The sequence below is a fragment of the Molossus molossus genome, unplaced genomic scaffold (genome assembly GCF_014108415.1).
Source record: "Molossus molossus isolate mMolMol1 unplaced genomic scaffold, mMolMol1.p scaffold_m16_p_2, whole genome shotgun sequence".
NCBI classification, from domain to species: domain Eukaryota; kingdom Metazoa; phylum Chordata; class Mammalia; order Chiroptera; family Molossidae; genus Molossus; species Molossus molossus.
Window position 1 is genome coordinate 30,217,278 of NW_023425355.1, and position 9,879 is coordinate 30,227,156.

The following is a 9,879-nucleotide window of genomic DNA, read 5'->3' on the forward strand; positions in this document are numbered from 1 at the left end:
GATCAAGGAAGAAAATAAAAACTTCCTGGAAACCAATGAAAATGAACACACAACAACACAAAATCTATCAATGCAGCAAAAGCAGTTCTGAGAGGGAAGTTCATAGCACCACAGGCCTATCTCAAGAACCAAGAAAATTTTCTGATTGACTGTCTACCCTCACAACTTAAAGAATTAGAAAGCAAACAAAAAGAAAACTCCAGAGCAAGTAGCAGGGTAAAAATAGTAAAGATCAGAGCAGAAATAAAGTACATAGAGACCAAAAAACAATTCAAAGATCAATGAGGGCGGCGGGCAGGACTGGAGGGAGGGAAAGTGTGTGAGAGACTGAGTGAGTGTGTGAGAGTGTGAGTGGACATAAAGGTGGATGACCAAACCACAGCAGTGCAGAGACTCGGAGCAGAAAGTTCCTGTGTTATGGACGGGAGCAGTCGGCTACCATGGTAAGTGGCCCTTAAGGGCACTTCTCCCTGTGCCACGGGGAGGTCCCACCATTTTGGAAGATCTCGGGTCTTCCCTGGGAGGAGGCAGTGGGAGTGGCTAGGGCCCAGCAACCTGAGCCCACCAGCACACCTGGCACCATTGGACTAGTGGACACTCTGTCAACACAGACAGGTGCACAGTAGTGGAGCTCCCAAAGTGCCAGTCGCAGAAGACATGGACAGCCTAGAGCCCAGCACAATCCCCCATAGTAGCAGCCCGATCAGAGTCAAGATATACCTCCAGCAACAGAGGCTGGGGAGCAGAAATCCATCCCCAGGCAACAGAACCACAGACCAGCACACCCATCCTCAAAATCTACATAAAAAACTGAGCAGGAGTTAAGCCCCATGGGGCAGCAGCACTCCCCAGCCACCAGCATCAGACCTGGGGCTCCACAGAGGCCTATGCGGTTCAGTAGCTCACAGGTGTAGTGGGAAGCCCAAGCCCAAGAGAAACTGGTGTGATCCAGCCACCCACCCGCAGGAACTACAGGATGCAGGGGCACCAGAGAGGCCTCTGCCACCAAGCAGATACTGTGCGATTCAGTTACCCTCGGGACCTGTGGGGTGCTGAAGCACCAGAAAGGCCCCTGCGACCCAGCAGGGATTGTGCCATCCAATTACATGCAGGACCTGTGGGGTGCTCAACACCAAAGAGGCCTATGCGACCTAGAAGGGACTATGCCATCTAATAACCAGTGGGACCTGCTGGGTGCTGAAGCACCAAAGAGGCCCATGTGACACAACAGGGACTATGCCATCCAGTTTCCCGTGGGACCTGTGGGGCACTGAAGCAACAGAGAGGCCTGTGCCACCCAGCAGGAACTGCACAATCTAGTTACCCATGGGGCTTGTGGGGTGCTGAAGCACTAGAGAGGCCTGTGCAACCCAGCAGCTCATAACATAGGCATAGAGCTAGGTCCCCAGAGGAACTGTGCAAACCAGTTACCCATGGGACCTGTAGGGTGCCGGGGCAACTGAAAGGCCTGTGTGACCCAGATGCACACAGGATAGACTTAGAGGATGTGAAAAAAGAGGCAGAGTGAATAGAAGCCACGCAGACAATCTCTCAGGACCAAAAGGGAATTACAACTGAAATAAAGACAAATCCTCAGAAAAAAGCAACAGAAAAGCAGCAGGACAGGACCATATAACCAGGGACACTGGTAGGATCTGCAGAGGTGCAAGAGGGTGGCGGGCTGGGAGCCCACTGACCGTCGTAGCTGTGAGCAGTGCCCTTGGGGAATAAAGACCAAGTGTGCTCCACAGCGCAGTGAGCCAGGACAGAGGACTAAAATAGCCACAACCACTCACCTGGAAGCTACAGAAGAGGGAGGGCAGAATGGGCTGGAACTCTGTTGGGACACAGGGATTTGGAGGGCACTCGGAGTTTTTGCTGAACTGTGGCCACAAAGGACAGTGGCCACAAAGGACAGTGGCCAGTGTGCTCCTTCCCAGAGAAGTGGGGAAAAGCAGCAGCCCCTCCCTCAAAGATTCAGCCTTTTCCAGGTGAGGCAAATAAATGCAAATTGAGGCTCATTAATAACCATTATTTATCTTACCCTCTGGAAATCCTCTTGTGCAGAACAGAAGAGCTACATTCCAAGACCCTGAGTAACTTAGATTACTAGCCCCCAGGCAAAAAGCACCAGGATAACTGAACCGTTCCTGGGCTAGCAAATCTACTCGGGAAAGTAAGACTTGACAGTAGTGTTTAATGTGGGTCCACCCAGGCTGATCCAAACCCAGCAGAGGGAGCCACAAACAGCAGAACACCAACACCCACAGGGAAAATTTGGTAGGCTTCAAAACCCACTGAGACAGCCAAAATGGTGAAACAAAGAAACAAATCCCAAATGAAAAATCAAGAGAACTCTATTGAAGATGAGATCAATGAAATGCAGCTAAGCAAATTATCAGGGGTACAGCTCAGAGCCATGCACTAGAGGAAACTCAACAGCACAGGTAAGGACATCAGCACCATGAGTAAAGATATAGAAACATTAAAAACCAACCAAGTGGAAATGAAGATTGACATAGCAGAAATTAAGAACACATGGGAAGGACTAAACAGCAAAGTAGAGAAAGCTGAGGAGCAGATCAGTAAATTTGAAGACAGGGTAGAAAAAATCAACCAATGAAAAAACAAAAAGGAAAAAAATGATTAAAAAACAGGAAGATAGCCTAAGAGAACTGTGAGACAACTGAAAACATAATAACATTCACATCATAGGAGTCCTCCCAGAAGAAGAAAATGGGAAAGGGTTTGAAAATATATTTGAAAAATAGTGACAGAAAACTTTCCTAACTTGGTGAATGAAGAAGGCATTCAAGTTCAAGAAGCACAGAGAACCCTAAGTAAGAAGAACCCAAACAGGTCCATACCGAGACACAAAGTAATTAAAATGCCAAAAATTAAAGACAAAGAGAATCCTAGAGGCAGCAAGAGATAAGCAACAGGTCTCCTACAAAGGAACCTCCATAAAAATCTCAGCTGACTTATCAACAGAAACAATACAGGACAGAAGGGAGTGGCATGAAGTAGTCAAGGTCATGAAAAACAAAGATCTGAATCCAAGACTACTCTATCCAGCAAGGCGATCATTCAAAATAGAAGTTCAAATAAAGAGCTTTCCAGAAGACCGAAAAATGGCGGCGGAGTGAACGGAGCTACACAGACCGTCTCCCAGAACCAAACTGGAATTACAACTATAACACAGACAAATCGACAGGAAAAAGCAACAGAAAAGCAGCTTGCGAGGACCAGACAACGAGGGACACTGACTCCATCCCGGTAGGCTTGCGAAGGCGCGAGACGGGGCTGGGAGCGCACGGTCGGCAGCTCGGCAGCGGCCTTAGCTATAAGCGGCGCCCGCAGGTTACACTCCCAGGCGGCCCCTCAGCGCAGCCGGGACAGAGGCTGAAACAGCCACAGCCACTCACCTTGGGCTCCGGCGGAGGGAGGGCAGACTGGACTGGAGCTGTGTCGGGACACTCGGGGTTTGGAGGGCGCTCAGAGCTTTGGCTGAGTGCAGCCACTCAGGACGGTGGCCACATTGCTCCTTCCCAGGGCTCTGAAGAGAGGCAGCAGCCCCTCCCTCGGAGATCCAACCCCACCCTGTGGGCCATTGAAGTGCTAATTGAGGCTCACTAACAACCAGCATCTGCCCCACCCTCCTGAAAGCCCCTTGGCTGAGCACCAGAGGGAGTTTTTCAATCAACTGACAACCCAAAACTGATCAATTAACCTAGACTGCTAGCCTCCAGGCAAAAAGCTAGAGGATAACAGTACGTTTCCTGGGCTGGCAACTTTAACCAGGAAAGTAAGACTTGACAGTGGTGTTCAACGTGGGTCCTCCCTCGCTCATCTAAACACAGGAGAGGGAGCCACAAACAGCAGAACACCAACACCCACAGGGAGAACTTGACAGGCTCCAAAGCCCACAGTGATAGCTAAAATGGTGAAACACAGAAACAGAAGCCAAATGAAAGAGCAAGACACCTCCACCGAAGATGAGATCAATGTGGAGCAATTAGGCATGTTAACAGAGGTAGAATTCAGAGCCATGATCTTGAGGAAGCTGAACAGCATGAGTAAGGACAGAGAGACACTGAAAATAAGCCAAATGGAAATTAAAAACGAACAAGAAGAGATAAAAAATGACATATCCGAAATGAAAAACACATTGGAAGGTTTAAAAAGCAGAGTAGGGGAAGCTGAGGACCGGATCAGTGAATTAGAAGACAGGGTAGAAAAAATCAACCAATCAGAAAAACAAAAGGAAAAAACTATTAAAAAACAGGAAGACAGCTTAAGAGAACTATGGGACACCTGGAAACGTAATAATATTCGCATCATAGGAGTACCCGAAGAAGAAGAAAAGGAGCAAGGGATAGAGAATATATTCAAAAAAATAGTGAGAGAAAACTTCCCTAATTTGGTGAAGGAAGAAGGCATTCAAGTTCAAGAAGCACAGAGAGTCCCAAGTAAGAAGAACCCAAACAGGCCCACACCAAGACACATAGTAATTAAAATGCCACAAATTAAAGACAAAGAGAGAATCCTAAAAGCAGCAAGAGATAAGCAACAGGTTACCTACAAAGGGAACCCCATAAGGCTCTCAGCTGACTTCTCACAAGAAACACTACAGGCCAGAAGAGAATGGCATGAAGTAATCAAAGTCATGAAAACAAGAATCTGAATCCAAGACTACTCTACCCAGCAAGGCTATCATTCAAAATAGAAGATCAAATAAAGAGCTTCCCAGACAAAAAAAAGCTAAGGGAATACATTAGCACCAAACCAGCACTGCAAGAAATGTTAAAAGGACTGCTGTAATTAGCAGTAGAAATGGGAAGAAAAATAGAACCACACTAAACAAAAATGGCAATAAATAAGTACATATCAATAATCACCTTAAACGTAAATGGATTTAATGCTCCCATAAAGAGACACAGAGTAGCTGATTGGATAAGAAAGCATGACTCATCTATATGTTGTTTACAAGAGACCCACCTCTCAACAAAAGACTCACATAGGTTGAAAGTGAAGGGATGGAAAAAAATTTTCCAAGCAAATGGAAAGCAAAAAAAAGCTGGGGTAGCAATTCTCATATCTGATAAAATAGATTTCAAAATGAAGACCATAACTAGAGACAAAGACGGCCACTACATAATATTGAAAGGATCTATCCAACAGGAAGATATAACCTTGATAAACATATATGCACCCAATATAGGAGCACCAAAATATATTAAAAATCTCCTGGAGGACTTCCAAGGAGAAATCGACAACAATACAATCATAGCAGGGGACTTCAACACCCCGTTGACAGCACTGGATAGATCCTCTAGACAAAAAATTAGCAAGGAAACAGAGACTCTAAATGAAGCACTAGACCAAATGTATTTAATAGATATCTACAGAGAATTACACCCCAAAACTACAGAATACACATTCTTCTCAAGTGCACATGGAACATTCTCAAAGATAGACCACATGATAGGACACAAACTAAATCTCTACAAGTTCAAGAAGATTGAAATCATATCAAGCATCTTCTCAGATCACAATGGCATGAAACTAGAAATCAATTGCAACAAGAACATGCAAAGACATTTCAACACATGGAGGCTAAATAGCATGTTATTAAACAATGAATGGGTCACCGAGGAGATCAAGGAAGAAATTAAAAACTTCCTGGAAACCAATGAAAATGAACACACAACAACACAAAATCTATGGGATGCAGCGAAAGCAGTTCTGAGAGGGAAGTTCATAGCACTACAGGCCTACCTCAAAAAACAAGAAAAATTTCTAATTGACTGTCTAACCTCACAGCTTAAATAATTAGAAAGCAAACAAAAAGAAAACCCCAGAGCAAGTAGAAGGAAGGAAATAGTAAAGATCAGAGCAGAAATAAATGACATAGAGACCAAAAAAAACAATTCAAAGGATCAATGAAACAAAGAGCTGGTTTTTCGAAAAGATAAACAAGATAGATGGACCCTTAGCTAGACTCACCAAGAAACAAAGAGAGAGAACCCAAATACACAAAATCAGAAATGAAAGAGGAGAAGTAACAACCAACACCACGGAAATACAAAAGATCGTTAACAACTACTATGAACAACTATATGGCAACAAATTCCACAATCTCAGCGAAATGGACACATTTCTAGAAACACACAGTCTCCCAAAATTATTCCCGGAAGAGATAGAAAACTTGAACAGACCAATAACAACTAAGGAAATTGAAGAGGTAATCAAGACTCTCCCAGCAAACAAAAGCCCAGGCCCAGATGGTTTCACAGGGGAGTTTTACCGAACATTCAAAAAAGAACTAACACCCATTCTCCTCAAACTATTTCAAAAAATTCAAGAAGAAGGAAGACTTCCAACCACATTCTATGAGGCCAGCATAATTCTAATTTCAAAACCAGAAAAAGACACTATGAAGAAAGAAAACTACAGGCCAATATCCCTGATGAACATAGACGCCAAAATCCTGAACAAAATACTAGCAAATCGGATCCAGAAATACATCAAAAAAATTATTCACCACGACCAAGTGGGATTCATTCCAGGGATGCAAGGCTGGTACAATATTCGCAAATCAATAAACGTGATACACCACATAAACAAAATGAAGAATAAAAACCACATGATCATATCAATAGATGCTGAAAAAGCATTCGACAAAATCCAGCATCCATTTCTGATAAAAACGCTCAGCAATGTAGGAATAGAGGGATCATATCTCAACATAATAAAGGCCATATATGAAAGACCTACAGCCAACCTCATACTCAATGGACAGAAACTAAAAACATTTCCATTAAGAACAGGAACAAGACAGGGATGTCCACTTTCGCCACTCTTATTTAACATTGTACTGGAAGTCTTAGCCACAGCAATCAGACATGAAGAAAAAATAAAAGGGATCCAAATTGGAAAGGAGGAAGTGAAACTGTCATTATTTGCAGATGACATGATATTGTACATAGAAAACCCTAAAGACTCCATCAAAAATCTATTAGACTTAATAAATGAATTTGGCAAAGTAGCAGGATACAAAATTAACGTCAAGAAATCGACGGCATTCTTGTACATCAATGATGAACTCACAGAAAGAGAAACTGAAAAAACAATCCCATTTACCATCGCTCCAAAAAAATTACGATACCTAGGAATAAACTTAACCAAAGAAGTAAAGGACCTATTTGCAGAAAACTACAGGTCATTGAAAAAATAAATAGAGGAACATATAAAAAAGTGGAAGCACATACCCTGTTCATGGATTGGAAGAATTAACATCATTAAAATGTCCATACTACCCAAAGCAATCTATAGATTCAATGCAATCCCCATCAAAATACCAATGACATATTTCATAGAACTAGAACAAATACTTCAAAAGTTCATATGGAACCAAAAAAGACCCCGAATAGCCACAGCAATCTTGAAAAAGAAGAACAAAGTTGGAGGGATCACAATACCAGATATCAGGTTATACTACAAAGCGACTGTAACCAAAACAGCCTGGTACTGGCACAAGAACAGGCATATAGACCAGTGGAACAGAACTGAAAACCCAGAAATGGACCCAAGGCAATACGCTCAATTAATATTTGACAAAGGTGGCAAGAGCATACAGTGGAGTAAAGACAGCCTCTTTAATAAATGGTGTTGGGAAAATTGGACAGCTACATGCAAAAAAATGAAACTAGACCATCAACTTACACCATACACAAAAATAAACTCAAAATGGATAAAAGACTTAAATGTGAGCCGTGAATCCATAAAAATTCTAGAAGAAAATGTAGGCAACAAAATTTCGGACATCATACGGAGCAGAATTTTCACTGATACATCACCTAAGGCAACAGAAATAAAGGCGAAAATGAACACATGGGACTACATCAAACTAAAAAGCTTCTGCACAGCAAAAGAAACAATCATCAAAATGGAAAGGCAACCCACTGTATGGGAGAACATCATTGCCAATGATGTATCAGATAAGGGGTTAATTTCCAATATATACAGAGTGCTCATACAACTCCACAAAAGGAAGACAAAGAACCCAATTAAAAAATGGGCAGAGGAGCTGAATAGACACCTCTCAAAACAGGACATACAAATGGCCAAAAGACATATGAAGAAATGCTCAACATCACTAATCATCAGAGAGATGCAAATTAAAACAACAATGAGGTATCACCTCACACCTGTCAGAATGGCCGCCATCAACAAATCATCAAACAACAAGTGTTGGCGAGGGTGTGGAGAAAAGGGGACTCTAATACACTGCTGGTGGGAATGCAGACTGGTGCAGCCGCTATGGAAAACAATATGGTGCTACCTCAAAAAATTAAAAATTGAACTTCCATTTGACCCAGTGATCCCACTGCTGGGAGTATACCCTAGGAAGCCTGAAACACCAATCAGAAAGAATATATGTACCCCCATGTTCATAGCAGCACTATTTACAATAGCTAAGATCTGGAAACAGCCCAAGTGTCCACCAGTAGACGAATGGATCAAAAAGCTGTGGTACATATACACAATGGAATACTATGCAGCGGTAAGAAAGAAAGATCTCTTATCCTTTGAGACAACATGGAGGGACCTGGAAAGTATTATCCTAAGTGAAAGAAGCCAAGCAGAGAAGGACAAATACCACATGATCTCACTTATATACGGAATATAATGAACATAACAGTCTGAGGAATACAGTAGACCCAGACATATGGAAGTGGGGCACAGACTGACATCCCTCAGAAGAGGGGATGGGGGGTGGGGGGGTGGGAAGAGATAAACCACAGAACTTATATGCATGTATGCATGACCAATGGACATGGACAACTAAGCTGGGGACAGGGTAGAGGGGGGGGTGGGGGGTGCCAATGGGGTAAAAAGGTAAAATATCTGTAACAAATAAATAAATAAATAAAAAATTAAAAAAAAAAAAAAGGTTAAGGTAATATATTATCACCAAACCAGAACTTTAAGATATTCCAAAAGAAGGGCAGTAATTAGTAGAAGAAATAGGAAGAAAAATATAACCACACTAAGCAAAAATGGCAATAAATAAAAAAAAAACACAATTATTACATTAAATATGAATGGTTTGAATGTTCCAATAAAAGACAGAGTAGCTGTTTGGATAAGAAAGCATGACTTACAGATATGTTGTTTACAAGAGACCCACGTCACAACAAAAGACTCACATAGGTTGAAAGTCAAAGGATGGAAAATATCTTCCAAGCAAACAAAAAAAAAAAAGAAAAGAAAAAAGGCTGGGGTAGCAATACTCATATCTCATAAAATAGATTTCAAAATGAAGGCCATAACCAGAGACAAAGAAGGCCAGTACATAATATTGAAAAGATCCATCCAACAGGAAGATATAACCTTGGTAAACATATATGCACCCAATATAGAAGCACCAATATATAATAAAAATCTTCTGAAGGACTTCAAAGGAGAAATCAACAGCAATAGAATCATAAGAGGGGACTTCAATACCCCCTGATATTGTTGGATAGATCTTCTAGACAAAAAATTAACAAGGAAACACAGAGTTTAAAGGTAATGCTAGATAAAATGAATTTAATAGATACCTACAGAGAATTACACTCCAAAACTGCAGAATTCACATTCTTAAGTGCACATGGGACATTATCAAAGATAGACCACATGTTAGGACACAAACTAAGTCTCTACAAGTTCAAGAAGATTAAAATCATATCAATCATTTTCTCAGATCACAATGGCATTAAACTAGAAATCAACTGCAACAAAAACATGCAAAGACATTTGAAAACATGGAGGCTAAATAGCATGTTATTGAACCATGAATGGGTAACCATGGAGATCAAGGAAGAAAATAAAAAC